Source organism: Lissotriton vulgaris, chromosome 11 (assembly GCF_964263255.1).
Source record: "Lissotriton vulgaris chromosome 11, aLisVul1.2, whole genome shotgun sequence".
Taxonomy (NCBI): Eukaryota; Metazoa; Chordata; class Amphibia; order Caudata; family Salamandridae; genus Lissotriton; species Lissotriton vulgaris.
Window position 1 is genome coordinate 919,825,478 of NC_141699.1, and position 12,126 is coordinate 919,837,603.

A 12,126-nucleotide genomic window follows, 5' to 3' on the forward strand; every position below is an offset into this window, starting at 1 on the left:
ATTTTGGCGCCATGAATGTATCACTCCGTGGACAAAACGCGGCTCTAATCTGAAGCGAACATTGATGTCAAAATAGGGGCTCTGGATGTCCAATTGCAGATTTTGTAGGTGAGCCCCATTTAACGCGCGTATTGTATCTTCTTGCTTCTGTATCTGTGAAAGTTTGTGACACCACCCTGAGGGTTCACAATATGTAGTAGTGAAACATGGCGCACAGAGAACAATGATTCGACTACCGTAGTTCAGTTGGCCATGAGAATCGTTATGTATCTGGCTAGTAATTATATCCCAAGGTTCTACTCAAACCAAGAATATACATCAAGGTGTATAAGCATCAATGAAATAATTATTTTTGTTATTATGTACTATGTGAAGTTCTCTCATGTTAGTGGAAGAACGGACCAGAATTTGTTATTTCTCAGAAGATATCACTAAGCTAGTTCCATTTGTTTATTCACATCTTAATTTCTCTCCCTAATTTCGCCATCTACATACCCATGCATTCATTCACCGACAGTTCTATATAGTCACTTATATAGTCACTTATACATGTACTCACTCATCATATGTACTCATATACTCATAAATACTGTTATACACCGACACTCATTCATACAGTTACTCACACACATACTCACATATGCAAATAAACATCCAAACATCCATTTGTTTGCATATACAGCTATACACACACAATGAGAACAATTATATAACACGCAGGGACTTTGGGTTGCTGTAAAATGTTAATTTAATGCTCGCATTGGCCCATGAAGAAGGAGATAGGAATCACTGAAACGCGTAGGCCAAAGGACTTCCTTACAGGATGCGAAGCTGCGTGTCTCTTTTCAAATAAAGGATGTTTCCTTAAACCTACCTGGGAGTGCGGCTCCAAGTCTCTGGGCAAACTCTTGAATGAAATATATATTATATATAATCTCTTCAATCAATCTTTTTGGTGCTTAAATTGTTGGTTCGACCTGGTCTGGTAATTAGGAACTGTCACCATCAGTGTTCAGGCTCTGCGTTGAATGTTGTTGCGGCAGAACCAGTTTCTCCTTCAACATGTAGATCTGATTAACGAGGAGTTAAGTGCAGAAAGTGAAGAGTCTCTGGTAATAGACTTCCCAGGGTGCTGGTCAGTCACCATGTGCCTCTTGGTAGACATCATTTCAAAAGGTTCTGCATCAAATGGAGCATCACATTTTATTTTCTGCATCTGATGGGCGAGCACTCTTTCTCCTCTTTTGAAGACCGTTTTCTTAAGTTTTTTTTTGTCAGTATACAATTCTTTTTTTGTTTATGAACCAAGTCTGTCTCGAGAGCTGTGCTCTCGTCTTTCTCTCTCCGATTGTCCACTTAGGGATCTTTGTCGTCATTGCTCTCCCAAACATCAATGTCGCAGGACTTTCACCTGCGGTCAAGTGAAGCGTTCAACGATAAGCTCTTAAGGTAGTATAAACACAATTTTTAAATTGAGCTTTTTAAGAGTAGCACACTGCACGGCTTTCTTTAGTGTGCCCATAAAACGCTAAACAAGTCAGTTGAGCTGTGGCCATAGAGGTGTGATCTTCTGAAGCTTTATATTCAGATGCCCTAAGAAATCTTTGAACTCACGACTTAAATGGCAGGCCATTGTCAGATTTCAATATGACTGGAACACCCCATGTCACAAAGAAGCCATCTAGTTTCTCAATGACAATCTTAAGTAGATGAGAGATCCTCAATTGAAGGAAATCATGAGTATTTGTCCACAATCACCACTAGGTGATGTCCACTGTCAACTGGACCAAAAATGTCAATGATTACTCTCTCGCATGCATGCTACAGGAGTTTTGACATATTTATGGTGTGTTGAGTAACTTTTAGTAGAAAGGCAGTTGCACCGATGAGAGGCCTTTAATTCCTTTTCAACCCACTCATCAAGGGGCGGAAACCAAACTGACTCAGAGGGGCCATTTTGTGGCAACAATTCCATGATGTCCTTCGTGGGCCACTTCAATCATTTTCTGCCACAGGCTCTCCAGAATCAGGATTTTTAACTCTTGCAATATAAATGCTTCCTGAATTATTGTCATGAATAGACTCAGATAAACACTACAGAGTAGGAACATTGCATGGTATGAATGGAGACGAAAACTGCATCTCCCAGAATCCTTAAGTAAGAAGACAGGTCACCTGCTATCTCTACATAGGTCCCTCCTCACTTTCTTCTAGTTGCTTGTCACTCGAGTTTTCATGTTGGAGTAATCGAGAGAGAACGCTGTATCTATAGGCCCCCTGGGTCCTATGGTCTTAAGCAGCTTGCTGTGGAAGTATTGTAAAGCCTTACAGAGATCACTGCGAGGAGCAGATTCATTGAAAGGAAGCCTAGTGTCGTTATGGTTTCCATCTGAAGTGGGCGTTATTCAACTACCTAAACAGGTTGTGATATGGAGGGTAACCTGCGGTAGCGAGAGACCGAAAGCATTTCTTTCTGTCAAGAGTATTTATGGTTGGCATCTGCACTACGGAAGCGCTTACTTGTTTCATATTTTTGTGCAATTGAATCAACGTCAAGGAAATCAGCAGTTTGGATAATTCAGCAGTTACAGCATAATAAAGGACGCTAGAGGGCGCTCTAAGCCTGTGTATTGCATCCTATGGTTGTACCTGCTTCAAACCAAATCGGATGTGTGGAAACCTGTGGAAACTGTTCTAAAGCATTGAGAGACTTCTCAGAAGTACAGAACATTTTCAGAGGATTATCTGCAGTAAGATAAGTACCTCATCAGTATATTTACAAGTGCAAGACATTTCTGAAACTGTTTTTTCTTTATTTTTCCTATTTTTGAGACTATGTTGAGTGAAATGCAGTTGTCTGATATGTAAGTAACACCACACATAGGGGACAAAGGGGAGATGAATGGTGAGAAACCGTTACTTATGTGTGTTTTGTATTTCACTTACAGGGTCAGCGGGGTGTATGGTAGGAGTGTGAGGTACATCATCTGAGGACATCCCTTATCTGAACCTAGCGGCTGCAACTTCTTTTCTTTATCCCTTTTTTCCCTTTCCCCAGTCGTGGTAATACCCGTGCAGTGTTAGATACATACTCATGGGTGGTACCAGGTAGGGGAAGGGATTAATACGCATCTCATCGTTCCCGCTGTATCTGGCTATAAGGTTAGTGGAACCATTCTCTGTATCTGACAGTTCATCTTTGACATTTTTTATATTCACCATCAGTGGTGAGCGGTCAAAGGTGTTGGTTCTATGACTGATGTGTGATTATATCTTTCAATTTTAGCAGATCAATATCAATGCATTTGGCAGTGATAATCTGGGCTAATAAAATGGCAGCTGGTGTGTTTGATTTTACAATGAAATTGATATAGGCTTTAGCAGTCTTGGATGGAGTACCGTGACCTTGTATATGCACTCTGGAAAAGTATTTTGCCAAGAGGTCTCTATGCGATACAGCACACACTATATATATATCATTCCACAACATTATTTTAAGCCAGTAGACCAGCTCCTAATACACCTCTTGTGGGGCAATAAGCGCAAAAGGTTGCGCTTGACAATATTACAGAGAATGGGGGGGGGGGGGGCTTGCGGTACCATGCTTAGAGTTCTACTACATGGCATCTAAACTTCAACATTTGGTGCATTGGCTAGACACTGAAAATAACTTGGAGACTGACCTTCTGGTGGGTACACATGACCATTATACATTGCCTCCAATGTTGATGTGTGGAAGAGAAGTCCCCCCCCCCCCCCCAACCCCACCAAAAGCCCATACATTGCACAACATGTGGCCCTGATCTGGGACACCATTGTTCCTACAGTGGTTCAACACGCCCCATATGCCCCTGATATGCCCTGTAGCGTACTCCATGTCCGTACGACGGTGAAAGGACTAAAAGTTTAGTCCTTTTAGTAGACTAAATGTTTGCACACCTGAGGAAAGTTGATGTTGTGGTCCCACCCTAGGAATAGGGTGCTTCTCCCCTAAAGTTAGGCGTGAATGCAGCAAAGGAATCCCATGAAAGCCCTCCCTTCTGTCAGGGCGAGCTCCAGTGACACTGGTACAGTCTATTCCCGGGAGTGAGTGAGGCTGGAAGATCATCACTGGTGACTATATTAAAACGATTCTGGCTAGCAAGAAGATTCACATTTAGGCAGCTTCACGGCACAATTCCTACCTCTGCAAGCCACCTGAATACTACCTACACTTCTTGTTGCCTGATCTGTACCATTCCTGTGAGGAAGAGAAGCTTGAACTGCTAATACTCTGCTGTACCTCTGCTGTAAGGAAAGCTCCTCAGCTCCTGCCTAACAAGTAGACTACATACTCAGTCAAGCTGTTCTAACTTGACTTCCACATCCTGAGCTGTCCTCCCCTTTAGTCCCAGCAGTATGCAGCCATTGCAGGTACCATTTAGACATTACCAGTATTGAACATCTTATGTGACACTGGTAGGATATTTAGCTTTCTGATCAATGCCCCGAATACAAGTTAGGCAGAGTGGTATCCTCCAGAGGGATACAGCTGCATCAGGTTATTACTGGCCTGGTGTGAGAGTACCCAGATTTCCCATGTGATGAATTACCAGGTCAAACTTTGCTAGCTAGGAAATCTCATTAAAATCAAATGAGACATTGCCCCACAAGACCCTCTCCTACAGCATGGGAAACATAACACTCTCCCAGCTTCACACCAGCCTCCCCTATCATTTTCTCCATCTGCGGCCACCACTCTGCACAGACCCCCACACTCCCATGTATCACTTAACCCCCAGGGAAAAGGGAATGCCATGCAACATTTGGCCCAGAAACTGAATTCATATGATTTATCCTCAGTCAAGGATTAACTTGTAATTGCACAGTATTAAAGAACTGTTACAACTCTATCTGATTTCACATGTGTGCAGGTTCCTCCCCTCCAGTGTTGTGGCATGTGCACGGAGGTCCAGGACGGATGAGGAAGTATCATTGTATACTGACTAAAATTACTAAAGAATCCTCCCCCACCCCGGCGCTAGCTCATGTGGCACGGCAAACAAAAACAAGTGTACCAATTTGGTAAAACTTTTTGAAGAGGTCATTCTGCCTCCTGAATTTCCTTTTTCAGGTGACCAGCCTATTTTTGCTGTCAGCTAGTTGAGAAATGATAAGCATAACACATATAACCATTATCTCCGAGTGCAGTAGGGATCACAAAAGGTCCTGATGAATAATGCAGCATTGGACTGCTTACGAAACATGTCGACCGAGTAGAGAGTATAACCACTCACACTTACTCTCTTCCCCTTTTTAACGTTCCCAGCCAGAGATGGGAATAAAGTTTAGTTTTTTTCTACTAGCCAGGGATTTTTTTTAAATATCTTTTTATTAAATGAAAACATAAAACAATATCAAACAAGCATCAGGAGAATGGCATATGACACTTTTACAGGGGTAGAATCATCAATCGTACATAATCATTAATACATTATTAAGAATTTTGGGGATCAAGGGGATTCCAGCACGTCAGCCGTGATAGGTCTCGTTGATGGAGTGCATAGATCGTCACAGTGGCTATTCCAGGCTCCCCACATCTTCCCCCCACTTATCCGGACAACCCCAGGCCACATACACAGCCCTCTCCCTATACATACACCAGTCTAGGTCCTGGGCCCAATTTGTAGGATGGGGCGACTGGATGGCTCCCCACAGCTGAGTGATGTTACGCTTCGCCACCATACACGCCAACGTCAACCACTGTTTCTTATATCCATTCAGGTCCGTGTGTTCCCATATATTCAACATACATCTACAGACCTCCGGACGTAACTCCACCCCCAGCACATCCTTAATCACATCATGTATGTACTTCCAATAATCCTGTACCTCAGTGCAGTGCCAGAGGATGTGCATGAAAGTGCCCAGCTCCCCACAACCCCTCCTACACTCTCCATTCGCTGCTCTCCCAATCCGCATCAGTCTAGTCCCTGTAATATAAGACCTATGCAAAATTTTAAGTTGCACCAGCCTTAGCCTCATCTGCACCGCAACTACCTTGGGAGAGGAGGCTGCCTCCCCCCTGTCTTCATCATCCAACTCCAGACCATCCTCTCCCCATGCTGCTCAGACGCTCCCCAGTGGATCCACCATAATATTAATCAGCTTCTTATAATCAGAGAGACTGTTTTTTTCTGGGAGATGACCATCCAGTACCCGGTCTTCAAGGGGGGAGGACTCTGGTGGCACAATGCCAAGAGGTATGTGGGCAAGAAGGGCATGTCTAATCTGGCGATACCGAATGTGTTCATTATCATGCAGATGATATTGCTTCTGAATAGATGCGAAAGTCTGCACTCCGCCCCCACTCCACACATCCTTGATCCGATTAATGCCGATGAATTCCCACTTGTCAAACCCTTTAGTCCTCCATAGGCTACCTAGCCTTTCCGAGCTAAACAGGGGGGTGGCCAATGTCCATTTCCCCTCCCATCCCAGACCATATGTAGGCGCATGCCAGACGTGCACTGCTTGTGCCGTCGGGCCCAACAACGAAATTTTTCCCGGTTTTGCATACAAAGCTCTAGCTAAATCACCACCTGGAGCTTGTCCATGGCATATCCTGGAAGACCGTAGATTGCATGATTGACAGCCACAAGATGAGCCCAATAATATTTCTTCAGGACTGGATACCAATGGCTCCGACATCCCACGGAAGAGTAAGCTTGACAAAAGAAATACGTGCCCTGCCGTCCCAAAGGAGTCGACGCAGAAGCGTCTCAATCTCCCTAAAATAAGTGATAGGCACCGGGTTCATAGTATTTTGTAGAACATACAGGAACCGGGGCAAGGCCATCATATTGAACAACACAGCCCTACCAAGCAATGACAGGGGGAGGGACTTCCAACGCTCCACATCTCTTCTATGACGACATAAGGGGGGTTACAAGTTAACGTACCTCACCTTTGTATCCAGCGTCACAAATATGCCAAGATATTTAAATCCCACTAGTTCTACCCGGATAGGGCTCGACCTCAGGATCTTAGGAGTGTCACCCGATATGACAAACAAAACTGACTTAGTTTATTGCAAACCTGGAGTATCTACCAAATATCAGAACATCCAGGAAATTGCTCAAGGATACACTAGGGTCCGTAAGGTAAAACAGGATACCATCCGCATAAAGCAAAATGTTATCCTCCCATTCCGGTGTCCACCGCAAGCCGCAAATTTAACGGTCCAATCTGACCCATGCCGCGAGTGGCTCCAACGCCAGTGCAAAAAGAAGTGGGGACAAGGGGCCTCCCTGTCTAGTGCCTCTCTCAAGGGCGAAATCAGCTGATTTGCAATTGTTCACTATCACTCTGGCCAAAGGGGATCGCACACAACAATCAAATCCACCCAATAAATTCCACTCCAAAGCCCAATTTAGTTAGAACCGCAAATAAATAAGCCCATTCAACCTGATCAATTCCATGGTGGGATCCAGGGACACTGAGGCAGCCGGTTCCAGTATTCGAGGAGCCACCCAAAACCCATGGAGCATCCGCAAGTTCAGGGCTGTGCTGCGACGTGGCATAAAGCCAGATTGGTCGGGATGTATGATAGTTGTGACAAGCTTGACCAGCCTAGTAGCAAGCCACTTCGCCAATATCTTGGGCTCTGCATTTAAAAGCGATATGGGCTGATACAAGGAAGGGGACGTCTTGGCCCTGCCCTCCTTGTGCATAACTACTATATTTTCAACCCGCTGGTCATATGGGAGTCGTCCCCACTCCCTACTTTCCAGGAACATGCCACGAATGTGCGGGGCAATTCCATGGTCATTCAGTTTAGATAACTCTATAGGCAATCCATTAGGACCAGTCGCTTTCCCGTATTTTATGTTTCTGATTGCTTGTGCAATTTAGTCATCAGTGATAGGCGAGTCCAGATATCTATTTTCTTCTGAGAGTATCTCTAATCATTTCGCCATTTTCGAGTTGTGTAACCACTCGCCGCGGTATATACTTCTCTATAATACTCGGAGAAAGTATCTGCCACTGCCTGCGGATCGGTCATGCTATCCAGACCTGACCCCGCTAATTCAGGAACCAAGCGAGAGGCTCGCTCTCCACGTTCCAGCCAAGCAATCAACTTACCGGCTTTATCACCGTGCTCATAGATTCGGCTTTGGATATCGTTCTCATGTGTGACTGCCCTTTCCCTGGAGAGAAGCTTGTATTCGTCCTGTTTCACCTTCAACAAGTGAGAATTCTCTGGAGAAGCCGCTGCGGCTACCCTTTTCTCCAGCTCAACTACTTCCGCCTCCACATTGTCCATTTCAACTCGGTGCGCCTTCTTCCTACCTGCAAGCAGAGAGTGGACCTCGCCCCGCAACACCACCTTTCATGCCTCCCACAGGGATTGCGCTGAATCCACCGTGCCCACATTTTCCAAAAAATAGCGTTCCAAAATTTGACTAATCTCCCTCCTTGTGGCCGGGTCCTTCAGGCACCACGCATTAAATCGGGGCGATTCTACCAACTGCTGGCTGACCAATCTCGATTTGTAACCACATTGGTAACTGATCTGAGACACCCCTCCCCAGATATCGCGCCTCGCTAATTGTGCGCACTATGGCCACCAGAACCAATGTGTAGTCCTATCTGGACATGCTATTCTGTGCAGCGTACATATGAGTGAAGCATCTCTGGGTCTGGTTCCGCACTCTCGAGCGATCTACCAATCCCAACAAGTCAAGGAAGTCAGGAAGCCACTTCTGCGCCGCCGTATGTGGACGAGCTGGGAGCCTATCTATACCCCCGTCAAGCACTTCATTAAAAGCACCCCCCCCCCCCCCCAACATCAAGAGACCCATAGGCAGGGTCAAAAAGACAGCACTCCGATCCTTAAAGGTGTCCGATTGAAGGCCCGAAGGGACATATATGGACTGGAAGGTAACTGTTCTACCCGCAAGCTGCCCCAAAACACCCACATATCTGCCCCTCTGATCGGACCATGTAGCCTTCAGATCGAACGGGAAGGAATTTTAATTAGGATAGCAACCCCCCTAGACCCGGAAGTGAACCCTGCATGTGCTAAGAGTTTGTATCCCCCTCTATGTAGGGCCATGCACCGATTACCAACAAGATGAATCTTTTGCAACAGCGCTACATCCGGGGAGTGTCGTCTAATCAGCTGATTACCATGCCTCTCTTGATTTTGTCTCCCAGCCCATTAATGTTCCAGCTCAACACTTTAATCCCAGATCACTGACTAGTACGAGACATTCACCCTACACCGCTAGCTTCAAAATACTGTACAGTCACTTGATGCAAACAAAAGGAAAGACGTACAAAAAATTCAAACAAACTCAAACCAATGAAAACAAAATCTTACTAACATTACACATCCCCACAACTGCGCATTCCTGTACCAACTTTAGTGCGTCCCCATCCCTCCTCCCACCACCCTGCAACCCTGCGGGCGGCAATCGCCAGCCCCCAATTTGCAGTGTGCCTGTCACCCCATAGTCTAACTATCCAACTATCTAAAAGTAGATCAGAGGAGGATGACAATGCCCCGCATTCCCGCCTCCACCCCAAGAAAAATCATATCCTGCACCAATTACAACCTACAGTCTCGGGGAGCCCTCCCAAGGTAAGGCTCACAATAGGACCCCCCCTCATCAGCCCGCAAACTCAAACAACAGCAGTACTCCTCGCTACTGGTCCGAAAAGCATTCACATCCTCGCCACTCTGCCTCTCGGACTCTCCCCGAGGGGTAAGTCTGTACAACTAGTCTGATGCTATGTCCGGATTGTCGAAGAACCAGACTTTGCCCCCACCTCCACTCGCAGCTTAGCCGGAAATAACATGGCATATTTCAATCCTCTGTCTCCAAGTCTCTTCTTAACACCCAGGAAGCTCTGCCTCAGCCTCTGAACAGTTTGAGTGAAGTCAGGAAAAAAGGAGAGGGTAAAGTGCTCATACTTCAGGGGACCCCCTGATCTGGAGGCCTGCAGGATAGCATCTCTGTCTCTAAAGTTAATTACCCTTGCTATCATCGGGCGAGGTGGGGCCCCCGGCTTCAGTCTCCCGCCCGGGATCCTGTGCACCGGTTCAATTGTGAAGAAGTTACCCAATCCTTTCGGTTTCAAATGGTTAAGGATAATATCTTCCACAAAGAGGTCCGGTGTGGCCCCCTCCGCCTTCTCAGGGACGCCAATGATGCGCACATTGTTTCTCCAGACCCTTCCTTTAATACTCATCCAGCTTGCGACTTGTCGGGTCTCCAGTGGCTTGTAAATTCCGAACCTCCTGCTGCAGTTTCAACACGTCATCCACCAGGCTTGCCGTTTTGATGTCCAGCGACTTCACCTTCTCACTCGTTTTGGTGAGATCCGCTCAAATCAGGTTTACCTCGATGGCCAAAGTGTCAAACTTGTGGTTCAAGGACTCCATCTTCTGTCCGAGTGAAGTCTTAACCCCATCTATGGCGGCCATCACATTCTGCAATGTGGGCTCCGAAGCGAGGCCCGTGGACTCCGCGGTTCCGTCTTGCATCCTTCCCGATCCAGTAGGCAAGCCCCTGGGCTGCGTGTATCGATCCAGCTTGTTGGATTGGACATAGCGATCCCCTTTAACTGATCTGGATGGCGGCTTCTCCACCTCCGGTTTGATCGCCATCCCAATTCTGTAGATGGACTGACCTGTACCAACCACCACTGCAGTCGCGACTATCTCTGACAGGGGACATCCGGGTCCCAGTCGAACCGGTCCATCTGTATTTAGCCCTAGTCTTCGCCAAGACCCTCTGCGCCCCTCTCAGGCCCACAGAAGCAGACTCATCTCCGTGGGAGCCTCCCCGCCACAGCTGATCAGGCCGCCCGTCCACTAGAAATCAGGGCAGCGGTCAGACATGGGGGGGCCCTCCACTCACACGACAGAAACGGGGCCCTCGGCGATCTCAATCAGGGCCCCGGGCTTCGAGGCTAAGCTCCAATCACGATCCCCCATCTCTGGGATCCACCTTCAGGTCCCAGACTCTCAGCACTGCAGGTCACCGCCTCTCCTGGGCCGGGTCAAGCACTTGTGGCAATCTTCTCCCTAATGCAGTTGGGCCCCCCCTCGCCACGCCGCCTCACCGGGAACCACAGCCACCGCTACCAGCCGGGCAGGTGCCATGCTGCTTCTCTCAGTCAGGCCTCCCTCGGGCCCACAATATAGTCTGCACTTCTTTGCTGGGCCGGGCACTGCCAAGCCTGCAAGCAGCACAAAAATCAGTTACGGGGGGGCGTAAATCTCCTCCCCACCCCGCGATGTGCTCTCCAATGTCCCTGGGGTCTCCTGTATCCCACCAAAGTTCCTGCCCGACCGGCAGTTCCTGGCCGCTGCCCCGGGTGTTACACTTGGGGCCGGCCTAAAACCGCACTCGAGCCCCCGGTGTCAGTCCCCACGGAGACCCAAACTTTGAGGACGTGCCGCAGATTCTCCGGGCCTCACAACGGGACTAGAGCGGTACGGGTCTGCACCGGTCTTCGTCCGCCGGTCGGAGCAACCTTCAGTGCCGCAGGATAGGTGGGGGTGAGGCACGAGCACCATGGAGCTATTGGCCTATGCAGCCATCTTCGGTGCACGCGTAGCTCCTCCTCCAGCCAGGGAATTATTTTACATTTTATGTTTATTTACACCTTCTCCCTACCATTCTTATCACCCTCACCAACTACGCCTATAGTCTATCCACACAATATCAAGTGCTCCCGGGTAGTCGTAGGCCGAAGCACGCCCCACCCCATAGAGGGACGGGAAAGACCCCTATGATGAAGCATGACACTACGGGATTCATAGTGTGTGAGGGGTATTTTAAAAACACTTTGGGCTTTCCCCGTACATTTGCTGGGTATTAGCAAAAGTCCCACATCACTATTAAAAGAAAAACCTAAAAAGAATTAGGCTAGAATCCCATTGTTTATCGACAGTCTTACAGGAGGTAGGTTCTAACCATTACCTCTATACTCCCTCCCCCCCTTTTTGTTACTTTTGTGTTGTGGCACGTGTAGTCAGGATGAATTTTTCTGGGGCAACATAAGAGCTAGTCACCATATGGAAGGTGTAATATTTATCCAACTGGGATCACACATTGCATGGATTATATACAA